The sequence below is a fragment of the Arachis ipaensis genome, chromosome B01 (assembly GCF_000816755.2).
Source record: "Arachis ipaensis cultivar K30076 chromosome B01, Araip1.1, whole genome shotgun sequence".
Classification (NCBI taxonomy): Eukaryota; Viridiplantae; Streptophyta; class Magnoliopsida; order Fabales; family Fabaceae; genus Arachis; species Arachis ipaensis.
The window spans coordinates 25,510,203-25,528,699 of record NC_029785.2 but is presented as its reverse complement, the minus strand read 5'-3'; the positions used below and the strand labels follow the sequence as shown (position 1 = coordinate 25,528,699).

The window sequence follows — 18,497 nt, the reverse complement described above, 5'->3', positions numbered from 1 at the left end:
GATGATGAACAAAGAAAAAGACGAAGGGATGAAGATATCAGACGAGCTGAGCAATCACCTCGTACGCCAGAAAGACATGTCCATATGATACACAGAGGATTTGCAGGAGGAAGAATCTTCAAATTATCCCGCAAAAGATATCTCAAAGAAGTATATCATGTCGAAGGGAAGGAGGAAGCACCCGACATCCCTGCAATCACATTCACCAAAGAAGACACATCCGGTGTCATCTCAGGACACGACGATCCCATGGTCATCACCATCATACTGGCGAACGCCAATCTCTACCGCACGTTAATAGACCAAGGGAGCTCCGCCAACATCTTATTCAAAACTGCCTTCGACAAGCTCGGCTTAGAAGAAAAGGAGCTGAGAGCATACCCGAACAGCCTGTTCGGACTGGGCGATACCCCAGTACAACCACTGGGATACGTGTCACTACATACAACCTTCAGAAAAGGGAACCAATCCAGAACACTCAAGATAGACTACATCGTGGTCGATGTGAGTTCAGCCTACAATGCCTTAATAGGTCGGACAACACTAAATCAACTCGGCGCAATAGTCTCAACTCCACATCTATGCATGAAATTCCCAACTACAGAAGGGATAGCTACGATAAAAGAAGATCAAAGGATGACACACCGCTGTTATAACGAAAGTCTAAACCTCAGAGGCAGAAGAAAAGAGTTTCATACAATTGAGCTTGGTGGAGTTCAGAGGCGAGAAGAACTCCGTCCACAGCCCGAAGGTGAAGTAGAGAAAGTTCAGATCGGAGATACCTCGGACAAAACAACTAATATTGGCACGATCCTGAAAGGAAACACAAAAGAATTACTAGTACAGTTCTTACGAGATAATGTCGATCTCTTCGCATGGAAAGCCGCAGACATGCCAGGCATAGACCCCAAGCTAATGTGTCACAAGTTGGCGGTTTATCCAGGATCTCGGCCGGTACAGCAGAGACGAAGAAAACTTGGGCCAGAACGATCCCAAGCTGTGGAAGAATAGGTACAAGCAATACTGGAGGTAGGATTCATAAGAGAAGTCAAGTACCTACTATGGCTAGCTAACGTCGTCTTGGTGAAAAAGTCAAATGGGAAGTGGCGAATGTGCACCGACTACACCGACCTCAACAAAGCCTGCCCAAAAGATCCTTACCCACTCCCAAGTATCGACGCTCTGGTAGATGCTTCCTCCGGATATAGATACCTCTCGTTTATGGATGCATATTTCGGATACAACCAAATTCCCATGTATCCACTAGATCAAGAAAAGACCTCGTTTTTTATGCCAAAAGCAAATTACTGCTACATTGTGATGCCTTTCGGTCTCAAAAATGCGGGAGCTACTTATCAAAGGCTAATGAATAAAGTCTTTTCAGATCATATCGAAAAAATCATGGAAGTCTACGTGGACAACATGTTAATAAAGACACAAAGCGAAGAGACATTATTGTCCGACCTGGCCCAAGTGTTTGACACTATAAGGAAGCATGACATGCGACTCAATCTCACAAAATGCACCTTTGCAGTAGAAGCGGGTAAATTCTTAGGTTTCATGCTCACACAAAGAGGAATTGAAGCAAATCCAGACAAATGCCAGGCTATACTCAACATGAAGAACCCAACTTGTGTCAGAGAGGTACAACAACTCAACGGGAGATTGGCAGCCTTATCTAGATTCTTAGCAGGATCAGCGATAAGATCTCTCCCCTTCTATGCCACTTTAAGGAAAGGAAAGAAGTTCGAATGGGCAATGGAATGCGAGCGAGCCTTCCAGGATTTCAAAAATTTCCTAGGACGACCACCTATCCTAACTCGACCACGAGAGGAAGAACCACTCGTATTATACCTTGCAGTAGGAAGTCAGGCAGTAGCCTCAACACTGGTTTGAGAGGACGACAAAGGGCAACAGCCTGTATATTTCATCAGTAAAGTGCTGCAAGGATCCAAGCTAAATTACCAAAAAATAGAAAAGTTCACCTACACTCTCATACTGAAATCTCGACGACTTCGCCCGTACTTCCAGGCTCACACCATTAGGGTACGACCAGCCCATAAAGGGGATACTGCAGAAAACAGATCTAGCAGGCAGTATTTTACAATGGGCAGTCGAGTTATCCGAGTTCGACCTCCAATATGAAGCTCAGATAGCCATCAAATCGCAATACTTGGCCGACTTCATTGCAGAATTCACAGATACCCTGAAAACCCCCACAAAATGGAATCTCTACGTGGACGGATCTTCAAATAAAACTGGAAGCGGCGCAGGTGTGATAATAGAAAGCAACCAAGGAACCCAAGTTGAGCTTTCTCTCAAATTTGGGTTCCCAGCCTCAAACAACCAGGCAGAATATGAAGCGTTACTAGCTGGTTTGAAGTTGGCTAAGGAGGTTGGAGCTCAAAAACTCAACATCTTCAGTGATTCACAAGTAGTCACCTCACAAATAACAGGGAGCTACCAAGCCAAAGATCCCACCATGAAAAAGTATTTGGATAAAACCAAGGAATAGCTCGAACAATTCAGGGAATATAAGATCTGCCACGGACAAGTTAAATTCCTCATAGTAGGGGTAGACTATTTCACAAAGTGGATCGAGGCAGAGCCCCTAGCCAACGCCACTGCTCAAAGAAGCCGAAAATTCCTATATAGGAATATTGTCACAAGGTTCGGGGTTCTATATTCCATCACCACAGACAATGGCACCCAATTCACATATGCAGGCTTCAGAAAGTTAGTAGCCGATTTGAACATAAAACACCAGTTCACCTCCGTCGAACATCCTCAAGCCAATGGACAGGCCGAAGCTGCCAACAAAGTCATATTGGCTGGGTTGAAATGGAGACCGCAAGATGCAAAGGGAGCTTGGGCCGAAGAACTTCCACAAGTCCTATGGGCATATTGAACAACGCCACATTCCACCACAAACGAATCACCATTTCAACTAGCATATGGAGTGGAGGCAATGATCCCAGTAGAGATCGAAGAAGGGTCGCCTAGAGTAGTCCACTACAATGAAGAAGCTAACTCTCAACTTCAAAGAGAAGAGCTTGACCTACTTTCGGAAATCCAAGAAAGTGCCCGGATCAGGAAAGAAGCACTAAAGCGACGAATGGCTTCAAGATATAATCAAAGGGTAGTGCCAAGAGGTTTCGCTGAGAATGATCTCATCCTAATTTGAAATGATATTGGGACAACTCGACCCGGAGAAGGAAAGCTGGCAGCAAACTGGAAAGGACCCTACCGAGTCATAGAAGTACTTGGAAAAGGCTATTACAGACTCTCCGAACTCGAAGGACGAGAGCTTCCCAGATCATGGCACGCCTGTAACCTAAAAAGGTATTATAGCTAGAGAAGGTAACAGATCTCGGATGCACTCTTTTTCCTGAAAAGGTTTTTTAATGAGGCACCAAGTTGAGATCCAGAAATTATCCGACTTAAAGGGATGAAAAACTCCCGCATGTATATATTTGCACTTGCTTTTGAATAAAATATATTTTTAGATATTCTACAAATTCTCAAGACGCATTAATCTGAAGCATTCATCGTCTGATTATAAAGCAACAGATCGGCAGAAAGTGAAAAACAGATTCACTGCACGATCACGATGGAAGACCAATAAAGATGAAAACGCGATTCATCTAAAGGTCGACCGAACAAAGATAGAAATCACCTTCTACAAATCGGCAAAGATGAACACAGAATAATGCAAGAAGTTATCGAAAGTGATCCGAAAAAAGAACCTGACGAGGTCTTACGGATTGCTAAATAATAACTTAAAAGACTGGCCGACGTTGAGAAGTCGGACCAAGTCAACCCAATTTATCAGCAAATCCCTGGAAAGAGGTCTGGCCAACCCTATAAAAGAGGAATTGCTATAACTTAGAAGAGATCGACCTGACGAAGTCGGTCTCCTACAACAAACAAGTTATAAAAGTAATCCCTGAAAGAGACCTGACAAAGGTCCAAGAAAGAGGATTACGAAATAACTTAGAAGAGATCAACCTGACGAAATCGGTCTCCTACAACGGACAAGTTATAAAAGTAATCCCTGAAAGAGACCTGACAAAGGTCCAAGAAAGAGGATTACGAAATAACTTAGAAGAGATCGACCTGCCAAAGTCAGTCCCCTACAACAAACAAGTTATAAAATTAATCCCTGAAAGAGACCTGACAAAGGTCCAAGAAAGAGGATTACGAAATAACTTAAAAGAGATCGACCTGACGAAGTCGGTCTCCTACAACAAACAAGTTATAAAAGTAGTCCCTGAAAGAGACCTGACAAGGTCCAAAAAAGAGGACTACAAAAATAACTAGAAGGAGGACCAACGTAAAGAAATCGGTTATGGATTAATACAAGTAAAAGCCAGAAAACCGAAATACAAGTTGGATCCACATGTCCACAACCTCAAAGGACCCAAGCCACAAGTAATAAGTACAAAGCAATCCAAAGAGGCTAAACAGCAAGGCCCTAGTATTCTCAGAGAAAAATGCCAAGACAAATGCAAACAAGCATAATATAAAATACATTATTATAAAGCTTCAGGGTCAGGCCCAAAAGCTTGAAAGCTACTTGTTATTTTTCAAAATCAAAAGTTGCTAAACAAGCAACCAAAAGCAGTATCAACAGTCAGCATAATATTCAAGACTACAAAAATAACGAGTTTAAAAAGCCCACAAGCCAGGCTATCTACACAAATATCCAAGAAAATTCAGCTAAAGACTTCTCGGCAGCATCAGTTTGAGGTGAAGGAGGGAGAGTCTGAATAGGCACGGCATCCACAGTACCATCATCCCGATTCAAGATCTGACAGTCCGAATCAGAAACGGATTGGCCAGCCTCAACTAGGGGAACTGTGGGAATTGACACTTTGACAGAAGGCACAGGGGGAGGCTCGACATCGTCATCATCCTGGTCATCAGGGACAATCTTACCATCCCTCACAACATTATCCAAGCTAAAAAGAGTAAGATTGGCCTCAGGAGCAATAATTCGAACATGCTCCTTCAGGCTCTCGTAAGCAGCATTCACACTGCCAACAAGATGACCCTGGAGCTCAGAGTAATCAGCCCGGGCGTTCTCTAACTCCTCCTTCAAACGCATCCCCTCCCTATAGGCTGTGACATAGCTGTCTTTATGCCTCAATGCCGTGTCCTCGGCCAACCGCACAGAAGCCGCCAGAGCAAGGGAACTCGCCTTCTCATTCTTCAGATCCTTCTCCAGTTTGCCACCTTAGCCTCAAGCTCCTCCTTCAAGCCCTTCATCCTATCAAACTCTTGTTTGGCCTCCTCCATAAAGGCTTTAGTGGCATGGAGAGGAAGATTTTGAGTAGTCCGATACAGGGCAGCCCCCATATGGGCCATCTTGATGATGCTCCGAGTTATAAAATCTAAATGGCAAAGGAGTGAAACATCATCCATGGGGAGGGCACCATAAGGACCGATCTGTTGGTCAACAAACTCCACTGCATCAAAGTTAGGAGCATCAAGGTTGAAAGGCTCAATTGTTTTTTTGTTTTTTGCTGGGAGGAGCACTAGAAGTGGCGGCAGAAGTTTGTGGAGGGTCAGCCAGACGAACTCGAGGAGTAGGGATCACTTTCCTCGGCCCAGGAGAACTCGGCACGGGCAGCTTCACCGAAACTTGAGAAGACCCCTCTCTCGCCACCTTGGCCGAAATGTTTTGAGCAGCTGCAGCCTTCTTTGCCTTCTTGAAGGCCTTCATGGAATCGTTGTTTTTCGACATCTCTGAAAATTACAGAATCAACCATAGTGATAAGTTACTGTCTAGAAGAAGCAAAACTAAGAAACAAGTACAGAAACAAGTTAGATAGTACCCAAAGCAGTTCGAACCAAAGATGGATCACTCGAAAATCTTTTTGTATCCAGATGGGGTGATTCCCCCCACAAATCTTCAAGAACAACTACAAAAGCCCGCTCAACCTCATCAAGCATCTCCCATGTATAGCAAGACACTCTTACATTCTTTTGCCACTCTAGAGGGAAAGCAGGCTCGTCATTCTCATCAAGAAAAAAGGGGCGGACCCCCTCAACAGCACGGACTCGGAAGAAATAGTTCTTAAAATCTTTAAAAGATTCATCATACATGGCAAAAACTTTATGCCCCCGGGCCAACCTGAAAGAAACCCAGGAAGCTTTCTTTTTGGAGGAACCTCCAGGCTTGGCAGAGACAAAAAGATAAAGGAAAAGAGTCTGAGAAGGTGTTATGTCTAACTCTTGGCAAAGCAGCTGAAATATCTTGATAAAACCCCAGGAATTTGGATGAAGCTGGGATGGGGCAATATTACACGACCACAACAAGTCGGTCTCGAAAGCAGTAAATGGAAAAGTAATGTTCAACTGACTGAAGAAATACTCATAGGCGTAGAAAAAAGGACGCTCCCCCTCGACAGAGGTTGGAAAACAAACCCTCTCGTCAGAGTCGGGCGCTACAAGCTCATAATCTCTCTCTCGGGCACCACCACCACAAACCCTATGACATTTCCTCAGCTCTACACAAAACTCAGCATCCACAATAGAGACACACATTAAGACAAGGGAGTCCAGCCAGTCGGACATCCCCTCGGGAACTTTAGAAGACATCTCTACAATGTTATTGCGAGAAGACATGAGGCCAACTAATCCTACAACAAGAAAAGAAGATTGGATTACTAAAAAATATCTCGGGCAAAGGACGAAACAACTCGACCAATATGATACAGAAGAACAAACAGAAAAGGAGAACCCCAAGACTCAAACCAAAATCCTGGGGCATCCTTTGGAGGCAGTAACAAAGCAAGGTTTCAAGAAAAATCTACAGCTTACGTCTCGGCATCCCCCAAACAGGAAAAGAAGATTTCAAACAGCAAGCATTTTCACAGGAGAAAGACAAAACACAAAAAAGTACAAAAAGTCATCAAAGCCACTATCTTCTTACAGTCTATCAACAAAAAGCTTCGACAACATCAAACACGCCAAGCAGAGATCATCAAAGACACAGCCTTTTCTCCAGAATCAAACAAATTATCATCAAAAGCACAAACAAAAACAGTGATAACATGCAAAAGCCTTAAGAGCGCCAAGCAATAGGAAAGACGAAAAGATTCATACAAAAGGGCGAAGAAACTTCAGAGCACGCATTACGACAGTAACCAGGCACAGCAAAAGCAGAAAGATCCAAATTTTCTCAAAGCAAAATCGAAACTTTCTCACCATCAGGCGGGAAAAATGACTAAGGAAAGGAAGAAAGAACCAACCTGAAATGAAGAAAGAAGCTTCAAAAACGGAATCACCCAGAAAATCGCCGAATGATGCCGTAAAGCAAAGACAAAGCGCAGGCAAAAAGTGAGAAAGTAAAGGAAGAAGTTACGAAGAAGAACGAAGAAGAGAAACCATTTTCTGAATGCAGAAATTCAAAATAAAGCCAAAGAAAACGGGGTAATTAATGTCAATTAATGAAGGAATTTAACCCTCGCACGTTCCCTAGAAGCGCTAATACACAAGCGCGCACTTTTAGAGAAAAACGTTCCACATTCAAAAAGGTTCTACAAAGGAAGGAATCGATTAAATGCTTGAGTTCGACTTCACTAGAGAAGGACCGAAGTCAAGGACTCGACTTCAAAAAAGAAGACCGAGCTCAAGCAGGGGCACTATTCATACACTGGCTCGAGCTATCCAACCTGGGATGATTGGCGACAAAGTGACCGACCTCTTCAGGTCAGGCTACCCGACCTCTTCTAAAAGAGGTCGGCCAAATCGACAGGAAAGCCCAATAAAGGGCCCAAATAGAGGAACACGACCCAAATCCAAAGGCAACCCAAGCCTATAAAGATAAAGGCGGTTCCCTTGAAGATAAGTTGACTTCACTTAAAATAAGATAAGATAAGATAAGATAACTAACTTATCTTATCAGAAAGGTCAGCCCACACTACTATAAATATACTGGAGCACTCAGGTATAACTCATACTCTGATTCTACAATAAACCTGCTTAATACCCGTGCTAACTTAAGCATCGGAGTCTCTTGCAGGTACCCCCCACCCTCCGGTGACCAAGGATCAGCAGTGCAGCCAGCCAACAAGTCAGACACAACAGCTCTGGCCGCCACTCACCAGCCGGACACCGACCAGTACAGAAGATCTCATCCGAGATCGACCTCCAGTTTCAGGTAACCCACGGAACAATTAGGATTTAGGATTTTTCTCGCTTTCATGATTATCCCTTTTTATCAGGTTCAATTTTCCTTTTTATTATCTTCTCAATTTAATTTATGAACTTTTCTATGTCAGAGATAATTCTCTTAATTAATGTTATTTGAGGTATTTCAGTTTATGATTGCTCTCTTTTGTTTATGTTACTGTTACTTTCAATCTGAAGATATTTTTATTCGAGTAGATTTACTCTTCCCCTTTTGGTCTTGGTTAAGAAATCAGTAACTCAGGAGTTATCAAACTCAACGTGATCGATAATTGTTATCTTTGCTAATTGAATTGAACTTCAATAATTCCAGTCCTTTCTTAGTAATTGACTAGAACCTGAAGATCAGACTAATTAATCCACTTGATCTTCCTTTACTTTAGTAAAGGATAACTAAGTGGGATTAAGACTCAATTCTCATCACCATTGATAAGGATAACTAGGATAGGATTTCTAATTTCTCACACCTTACCAAAAGTTTATTTTACAGTCATTTACTTAATTTAATTGCAATTTAAATTCACTATCTCTCCTTACTTTCAAAACCCCAATTTACAATCTTCATAGCCAATAATAAGAACATACTTCCCTGCAGTTCCTTGAGAAGACGACCCGAGGTTTAAATACTTCGGTTACAATTTATTTAGGGGTTTGTTACTTGTGACAACCAAAACATTTGTACGAAGGGATTTTCTGTTGGTTTAGAAACTATATCTACAACGCGACTATTTTTATAAAATTCTTTACCAGCAAAAATCCTAACATCAAAGACACCACCCTCACTAAGGTGGACCCGTTCCTTAATCTCCTTGTTCTTATTTTTCTATTTTTTGTTTAATATGCTCTATGTTTATTTATGTTTATGTCTTTATTACATGATCACTGGTGTCTAAGTGTCTATGTCTTAAAGCTTTGAATGTCCTATGAATCCATCACCTTTCTTAAATGAAAAATATTTTAATTACAAAAGAACAAGAAGTACATGAATTTCAAATTCATCATTGAAATTAGTTTAATTATTTTTGATGTGGTGACAATACTTTTTATTTTCTGAATGAATGCTTGAACAGTGCATATGTCTTTTGAATTTGTTGTTTATGAATGTTAAAATTGTTGGCTCTTGAAGAATAATGAAAAAGGAAAAATGTTATTTGATAATCTGAAAAATCATATAATTGATTCTTGAAGCAAGAAAAAGCAGTGAATAACAAGGCTTGTGAAAATAAAAGAAAAAAAAAGAAAGAGAGAAAGAAAAAAGAAAGGCAAGCAGAAAAAGTCAATAGCCCTTAAAACCAAAAGGCAAGGGTAATAAAAAGGATCCAAGGCTTTGAGCATCAGTGGATAGGAGGGCCCAAAGGAATAAAATCCTGGCCTAAGCGGCTAAACCAAGCTGTCCCTAACCATGTGCTTGTGGCGTGAAGGTGTCAAGCCAAAAGCTTGAGACTGAGCGGTTAAACTCGAGGTCCAAAGCAAAAAAAAAGAGTGTGCTTAAGAACCCTGGACACCTCTAATTGGGGACTCTAGCAAAGCTGAGTCACAATCCGAAAAGGTTCACCCAGTTATGTGTCTGTGCATTTATGTATCCGGTGGTAATACTGGAAAACAAGGTGCTTAGGGCCACGGCCAAGACTCATAAAGTAGCTGTGTTCAAGAATTAACATACTGAACTAGGAGAATCAATAATACTATCTGAATTCTGAGTTCCTATAGATGCCAATCATTCTGAACTTCAAGGGATAAAGTGAGATGCCAAAACTGTTCAGAGGCAAAAAGCTACTAGTCCCGCTCATTTAATTGGAGCTAAGTTTCATTGATATTTTGGAGTTTATAGTATATTCTCTTCTTTTTATCCTATTTGATTTTCAGTTACTTGGGGACAAGCAACAATTTAAGTTTGGTGTTGTGATGTGCGGATAATTTATACGCTTTTTGGCATTGTTTTTACATAGTTTTTAGTATAATTAAGTTAGTTTTTGGTATATTTTTATTAGTTTTTAAATAAAAATCACATTTCTGGACTTTACTAAGAGTTTGTATATTTTTCTGTGATTTCAGGTAATTTCTGGCTGAAATTAAGGGACTTGAGCAAAAATCTGATTCAGAGGCTGAAGAAGGACTGCAGATGCTGTTGGATTCTGACCTCTCTGTACTCGAAATAGATTTTTTGGAGCTACAGAAACTCAATTGGTGCGCTCTCAATTGCGTTGGAAAGTATACATTCAGGGCTTTCCAGCAATATATAATAGTCTATACTTTTCTCTAGTTTAGACGATGCAAACTGGCGTTTAACGCCAGCTTTCTGCCCTATTCTGGCGTTAAACACCAGAAACAAGTTGCAAAGCAGAGTTAAACGCCAGAAATAAGTTACAAACTGGCGTTTAACTCCAAGGAAGACCTCTACATGTGAAAGCTTCAATGCTCAGCCCAAGCACACACCAAGTGGGCTCGGAAGTGGATTTCTACATCATTTACTTATCTCTGTAAACCCTAGTAACTAGTTTAGTATAAATAGGACTTTTTACTGTGGTATTTACATCTTTTTGAATATTTTATGTTCAGAGATCACGTTTGGGGAGGCTGGCCATTCGGCCATGCCTAGACCTTGTTCTTATGTATTTTCAACGGTGGAGTTTCTACACACCATAGATTAAGGTGTGGAGCTCTGCTGTTCCTCATGAATTAATGCAAAGTACTATTATTTTTCTATTCAATTCAAGCTTATTCTTATTCTAAGATATTCATTCGCACCCAAGAACATGATGAATTTGATGATTATGTGACACTCATCACCATTCTCACCTATGAATGCGTGCCTGACAACCACTTCTGTTCTACATGAAAACAAGCTTGAATGCGTATCTCTTAGCCTCCATTCTGAAAGATCGGAGTCTTCGTGGTATAAGTTAGAATTATTGGTGGCCATTCCTGAGATTCGGAAAGTCTAAACCTTGTCTGTGGTATTCCGAGTAGGATCTGGGAAGGGATGATTGTGACGAGCTTCAAACTCGCAAGTGTTGGGCATAGTGACAGACGCAAAAGGATCAATGGATCCTATTCCAACATGATCAAGAACCGACAGATGATTAGCCGTGCGGTGACAGTGCATTTGGACCATTTTTACTGAGAGGACGGGATGTAGCCATTGACAACGGTGATGCCTAACATACAGCTTGCCATGGAAAGTAGTATGAATGATTGGATGAAAGCAGTAGGAAAGCAGAGGTTCAGAAGGAACAAAAGCAACTCCATACGCTTATCTAAAATTCTCACCAATGAATTACATAAGTATTTATATCCTATTTTATATTTTAATTATATTTTAATTATATTTTAATTATCAAATCTCCATAACCATTTGAATCCGCCTGACTAAGATTTACAAGGTGACCATAGCTTGCTTCAAGTCGACAATCTCCATGGGATCGACCCTTACTCACGTAAGGTTTATTACTTGGATGACCCAGTGCACTTGCTGGTTAGTTGTGCGAAGTTGTGAAAAAGAATTAAGATTATGAATGTGCACACCAAGTTTTTGGCGCCGTTGATGGGGAATGAACAATCACGATTTCGTGCACCAAGACTCTTGAGAAATGGTGGTATTAAGGTGTCTTTGGCTTAGGGAGAAATCGGCCAAGGTATGGTTTTGGTTTTTCGTAGGTAATATATAATGTTTCGTGAAAACGTAGGCTAGATGATCATAGGATAGGTTGAAATGTGTGAGTATATTAATGTTTAATAACCTTGATAGAAATGTGGAATTATGTTGAGAATGAGTTAATGAATAATGATATTGTTGATTGTTGATGTTGATGTTTGATGATAATAATGAACTATGATGAGTTATGTTGTATAATTTTTGGTGTTTAGAGTATAATTCAATATAATGGGGAAAATGATGTGAAGGAGAAGAGATGGAATGGTTGTAATCTTAATGTATACACAATGGGTATGGTTTTGAAGAGTGAAAATCTTAATTTTGATCAAACTTTGGCGGGCCATAACCCGACTTCCGTACCTCCAAACATTTTTAAACTTGATTTAAATAAAAATTGGATTCATGAAGTTTATGCCGTTTAGAGAACGAACTAAAAATAATTTTTAACAAAAAAGTTATGCTCGTCAGAAGTTTGGTGTGTAAAAGTACTTTTGTAGAACTTAAATCAGCTTTTTACCATTCCTGAGGGGCATGCGTATGCGAGATACACACGTGACGTGGGCGTTTTGTTCTGTCCAGGAGTCTCACGTATGCAAGTGTGTGCATGCATACGTACGCGAGAGGTGAGTTTTGCAAGCTTGCGTATGCGAAACATATAATGCGTACGCAGGACCCTGTTTTCAGAAAAAAAATGTATTTTTGTGAACTCCAACCTATTTTCTAACCTCTAAAACTCTATTTTTACTCTCTAATGTCCTAAAACTTAGTTTTAATCATGGTAAGGGGGTTGAACCTTGAGAAGGTCGTAACTTAGAAGTGAAGAAAACTTGTGAAGTGGTGAATTATGATTGGTGATTGACTTTAGATTGAATGAATTTTTTATTGAGATACCTAGGCAGTAGCAATGCAAGAATTATGGTTTGTCCTACTTACTCTGGGTTAGTGATTGAGATACCTGGACAGTAGTAAGGATTGAGGTCCGTTCCACTTGTTCCAGGTTAGTGATTGTGACGCTTGGGTAGTAGCAGCAGTAGTGGATTATTCCACTTGATCCAGGTTGAGATTTTAAACACCCGCCTGGGTAGTAGCAGCAGTAATGGTTTATTTCACTTGCTCCGGGTTAAGTGGGTAGTAGCAAAGTGGTTGTGGCTTAGGCCTACTTGCTCCGCAATGGGTGTTTCTGTCCAAGGTTAGCTACCAGCACATGTCGGATTGGCTTTATAACCAACAAGTGATATCATCAGTCATAGGGCAGGTATACATCATATGCATTCGTTTATTTTATTTGAGATTGCATTACTTGGATTTGCCTATTTGATTTACTATGCCTAATTGTTATATGTTCTACCTATTGTATATGCATTCTATCTGTGTTTTCTTTGTTTATATTGTATGTCTGTACAACTGAGAGGCCTCTTGTTTGGCGGAGGAGTAACGAGGGCAGTTCCACCAGAGTTTTGGAGGATTAGAGGAAAGTGAGAATTGAGGGGTTAAGTTAGAATTGGATTAGAGCCTAAATGCTTTAGATAATCTACCTTATTTGGCGGAGGAGTGACGAGGGCAGTTTCACCAGAGTTTTGGAGGATTTGAGGAAAGTGAGAATTGAGGGGTTAAGTTAGAATTGGATTAGAGCCTAAATGCTTTAGATAATCTACCTTATTTATGGTTTTTAAATTATAACTCTAAGTTTTAAATCTGAGTGTCGGAGTTCTAAGATCGCCTCTGCCTTTTTTGGTACCTTATATATTATGTATGTGGGTATCATTACCATGCTGAGAACCCCATATTCTCATTCCATATGTATTTATTGTTTTTTAGATGCAGGACGTGACCCACCTCGCTGAACGTTCTGGGTTTTATTTCTTGGAAGTGAAGACTTGTATTTTAGGCTTTTTATATTATGTACTTAGTTATATATATACTTTCTCCGATTTTGTATAAAAACATGTTTTGTTCCTCTTAGAGGTTGACTTTGGAGAACTAGGATTTGTATTTGTCTTTTGGTTCACAGTTGGATATATATATATATATATATGCTAGTCAGTCTTTGCTTCGCAGGTCGAGTCTAGAGCTTGATTTTATCTTGGAATTCTCTTTATATATACGTTTCTTGGTACTCTTTTCTGTATAAGCCTTCGATCTTAATGCTTTTCATATGTAACGCAATTGTCTGGTTTTGATTTTGCTTAACGTTTTCCTTCAAGGCTCCTAGTTATATCATCTTTGTTTTATATGTATGTATTTTATTTTAGAGATCGTATTACCTCACCACCTCTGTTTTATGAAATTAAGCGTAAAGCACTGTGTGGTAGGGTGTTACATAACAAGTCTAATGTCCAACAACAAAATTAGAATGACATGAAGTCGTAACCAATCTATCAAAAACCATACATCTAAGCCAAATATTTAACATTTTTGGTTATATCCAAAACTCAGAAGAAGGGATGAAAGAGACCAATAAATTGGCTACTTCCTGTTTCAACTGGCTAGACCAATTCAATTTCTCAAAACAGAAATGATATACCCTATAATAGGAGAAATTGAGTTATGTTTGATCTATTTTCAGAGCTTACCAAGAGAATAAAGATGAATGAAAGGTCTAAAGTCACCAAATCAATATTTTAGGGGAGTTCTGTAAGATATTTTAAATTTGTCTGCTCTATAATAGATACTCGGTTATCTCTACGAATTTTCTCAGCCACCTAAATAAGTTAACAATCATGAACAACAAAAAATCACCAAGCATATTGATATGCAATAGTTTTAAGTCATATGAAAAATAAGAAGAGTGCATAGATCTTCTAAAGGAAAAATGATTCAGTGTACTCCAGTAATAATGTAGACTCCAATAACCAATTTCCATATTCACAGGCTTATAAAAAAGGATGAGTTACCTGTCCATATCCTACATCAACTCCATAAACATGTGATATGCCATAATGAAGTAAGCAGTCAGTAAGTCCTCTAGTTGATAGCCCCGAATCAAGAACAACTTTACCAACAAGATTGACACCAAGTTGTCCAATGGTAGCTTCCAACTTATGTCCAGCCCTGTGTTGTTAAAACCAAAAATAAAAAAGAAATAAAAAAAAGAAAGAATAAAAATACAGTTTCACCAAAGTTGATGTAAAGATATTATTACAAGTAAGTAGAGCATGATGGCTTCACCTACATAAATATTTTGGAACTTCAACAATTATCTCCACAACAACTTTTTCAAACACAGGAGTCCCAGCTTTATTTACCACCTTCCTATTAACATATACTTTGTCTACATAACATATAATTTTAATTTCTATTTAGTAGTATATTGTATAGTTTTATTTTCACTATGACAATGTTAATTCATGTAGATGCCGAGTATATGAAGTCAAGGATAACATAAAATGAAGAACACAGAAAGACCAAAAAAAGAAAAAAAAAAGAATTTTGAAGATATGCAAAACACCAAATGCATTATAAGGGGTATATCTAAACACATTCCACTTTCCTGTCTCCAATTTCTTTGGTAATACAACACTATACCCCTGTTCTGCTCCCAGTAAATATTAAAACTAGTAACGTTAACAATATGGTTAACAAAGAACATAGTAGCATAGCAAGATAGTATAATAACACTAACAAGTCATGCAAATGAAAGACTAATTTGAAGAAATGGATATAAAAGTTTCATAGTTCTAACCAAAGCCTTGCATAGATTAGTATTATTAATGTACGCCGAGTATATGAAGTCAAGGATAACATAAAATGAAGAACACAGAAAGACCAAAAAAAGAAAAAAAAAAGAAAAAAAAAAAGAATTTTGAAGATATGCAAAACACCAAATGCATTATAAGGGGTATACCTAAACACATTCCACATTCCTGTCTCCAATTTCTTTGGTAATACAACACTATACCCCTGTTTTGCTCCCAGTAAATATTAGAACTAGTAACGTTAACAATATGGTTGACAAAGAACATAGTAGCATAGCAAGATAGTATAATAACACTAACAAGCCATGCAAATGAAAGACTAATTTGAAGAAATGGATATAAAAGTTTCATAGTTCTAACCAAAGCCTTGCATAGATTAGTATTATTAATGTACGCCGAGTATATGAAGTCAAGGATAACATAAAATGAAGAACACAGAAAGACCAAAAAAAGAAAAAAAAAAGAATTTTGAAGATATGCAAAACACAAATGCATTATAAGGGGTATACCTAAACACATTCCACTTTTCTGTCTCCAATTTCTTTGGTAATACAACACTATACCCCTGTTCTGCTCCCAGTAAATATTAGAACTAATAACGTTAACAATATGGTTGACAAAGAACATAGTAGCATAGCAAGATAGTATAATAACACTAACAAGCCATGCAAATGAAAGACTAATTTGAAGAAATGGATATAAAAGTTTCATAGTTCTGACAAAAGCCTTGCATAGATTAGTATTATTAATGTGATCCACTTTGAGTAACAAGATCAAAGAAACAATGATCATTTAATTAGTCAGCTCTGCCCTGTCTCAAGTCATAGTTCATACAATTAATAAATGACAGCAAGTGGTTAGCATTTCAAGTATTGGCTCCTGTGATTGTCACCAATAAAGAATATCCACAAATTTTTTATATTAGAAAAATAAAGAGTAACCAGAACTTGCAGTAACAAAAATAGAATGAGTAATCAGTAAGAGACGGTTCAAGAACATTCACAATACCAAATCATTAGGAATGAAACAACAATAGAAAGCAGTTATATCAATGTAATAGACATTGTATGATGATCAAAGCAGAAAAGCAAGCTACAGCTGTAAAGAAAAATCAATGGAGCAAGATTAAGAACTTGCGAGAGCAAGATAACCAATTTACACAGCAAAGAAAAATTAGGAACCATTAGAGTTGTCTATGGAGCAAGATAACCAATAATAAAATTTAATGTCGCTAATGATAATAAGTTTATATACCAAAAAATTTAAAGTTTTATAGCATAATGACAAAGCTTAAGAAGTATATACATGTTCAGTGAAGAAGTAGAACAAGATGGAATTAAAGCAAGATCTAAGACAAATTTGTGGTAAGTAAAGACATTGTTGACAAATTTTGAAACTGGAACCAAAATTTCTATCTTTACCTTCTACGACATTGAAAATAATATTTAAATAATGTATCATTGACTAAAATAAAACATCATCAACAATAATAGAGACAGTTTCAAAACCACTAGCAGCAGTATTAACAACAACCGTATGAAGTTTGAATAGCAGCAAAAACAATAAGAACTGGACGACAGAAACCATACCAGGACTAGAACAACAACAAAGATGCGAAAAAGCTCAATGGAAAATGGTCAACTGAGGGAGAGGCTGGCGTCAGTGCAATAGCAAAGGAAGAGTGGTAACAGCGTGGAAGAGATTAGGTTTACTTGCACTGTTGAAGCGAGATCGAAATGGAGTGATTTTTACGATTTCTGTGAGTTTAGTGTGACGGAGAGATTAGGGAAGGGATGTGACAGAGCTTCGGTGCGATGGAAGTTCAGTGCAATGGAGGTTCGGTGTGACGGCGGTGCAAGGCCAAGAGGCGCCGCCGATAGAGCATTTGGAGGGGATGGGTGTGGAGGCGCAGGGAAGTGTTTTGTGAAATGAGGAGCACGCGTAATGCCAAACCCTTATTTCAATATTTCCGATGGAATATTTTAAATTACAGACAAATTTTTGGTCTATAATAATTTAATTAAAACGCAGTGTTTAGATGATTTAAATATAGATGGATTTTCTGTCGATAATAATTTTCCACAAAAAGACACTAATTTTTTCCACAGAAGTATCGATAGATACTCTTTTCTGTATGTAAATTCATGCTTTTTTCTTTTGTTTTTGACAAATTTCCTCGCAAAATTTATCTGTATTTTCATGGGATAAAATCTGTCAGAAATATCCGTTTGTAATAAGTAGTTTTCTAGTAGCGTAAGACACAACTGTGATATACAAAATGTTAACCCCGAAATACATTCCACCATTCATATTAGGCCATTATATCCACCAAGAAACAAGTGTACACAGCATTCTTAAGTGGGTGGCCACATTTTGTCTTGCAATAAACAAACGAGGCTTTTCATCTGCACTGTTAAAACACTCTAGCGTTATAAACTCAATTAGTTGCTAAAGACCATAAATGAAGCAATAAAACTTCATAATGAGCATAATCTCTGTCTCCAGGTCTTGGTCATTTTTCAGCACAGTCAGATGTATGAATTTGCCACCATTTGTGGATTCAGCTAAATGCGAGTTCAAGACTACAGGACTAAGTCGTTGTCGCTTTGTATTTGTGGGACCTTCACGGCCCCCGCGTTATTAACCATTAAGACCAACCATTACTACTCAAATGACTCTAAATTATCCCAACTTTAAACTACAGAAACATAACCATAAAAACTAATATACTAGCAAAATAAATTAATGTTAGCGCACATTTTTAGATGTTACCTTTTGCTTGCTGTAATTAGAATTTTATAGGTCTTCCATCTTAGCCTCCTTCATTTTAGGACAATTTTTCTTCGTGTGACCTAATTTCTTGCATGACCTACAACGTCGTTTCTTCTCTACCCGGCATGGCTTCGGCATCCTTGGGCACCTTTTGACTTTGCGATGACTGGATCTCATAT

General features: G+C 38.8%; 1 pseudogene; it reads right to left on the bottom strand.

Annotated features, from left to right (window-relative positions):
* LOC107648793 overlaps nt 1–15,126 on the bottom strand; it is a 47,950-nt pseudogene extending 32,824 nt beyond the window's left edge.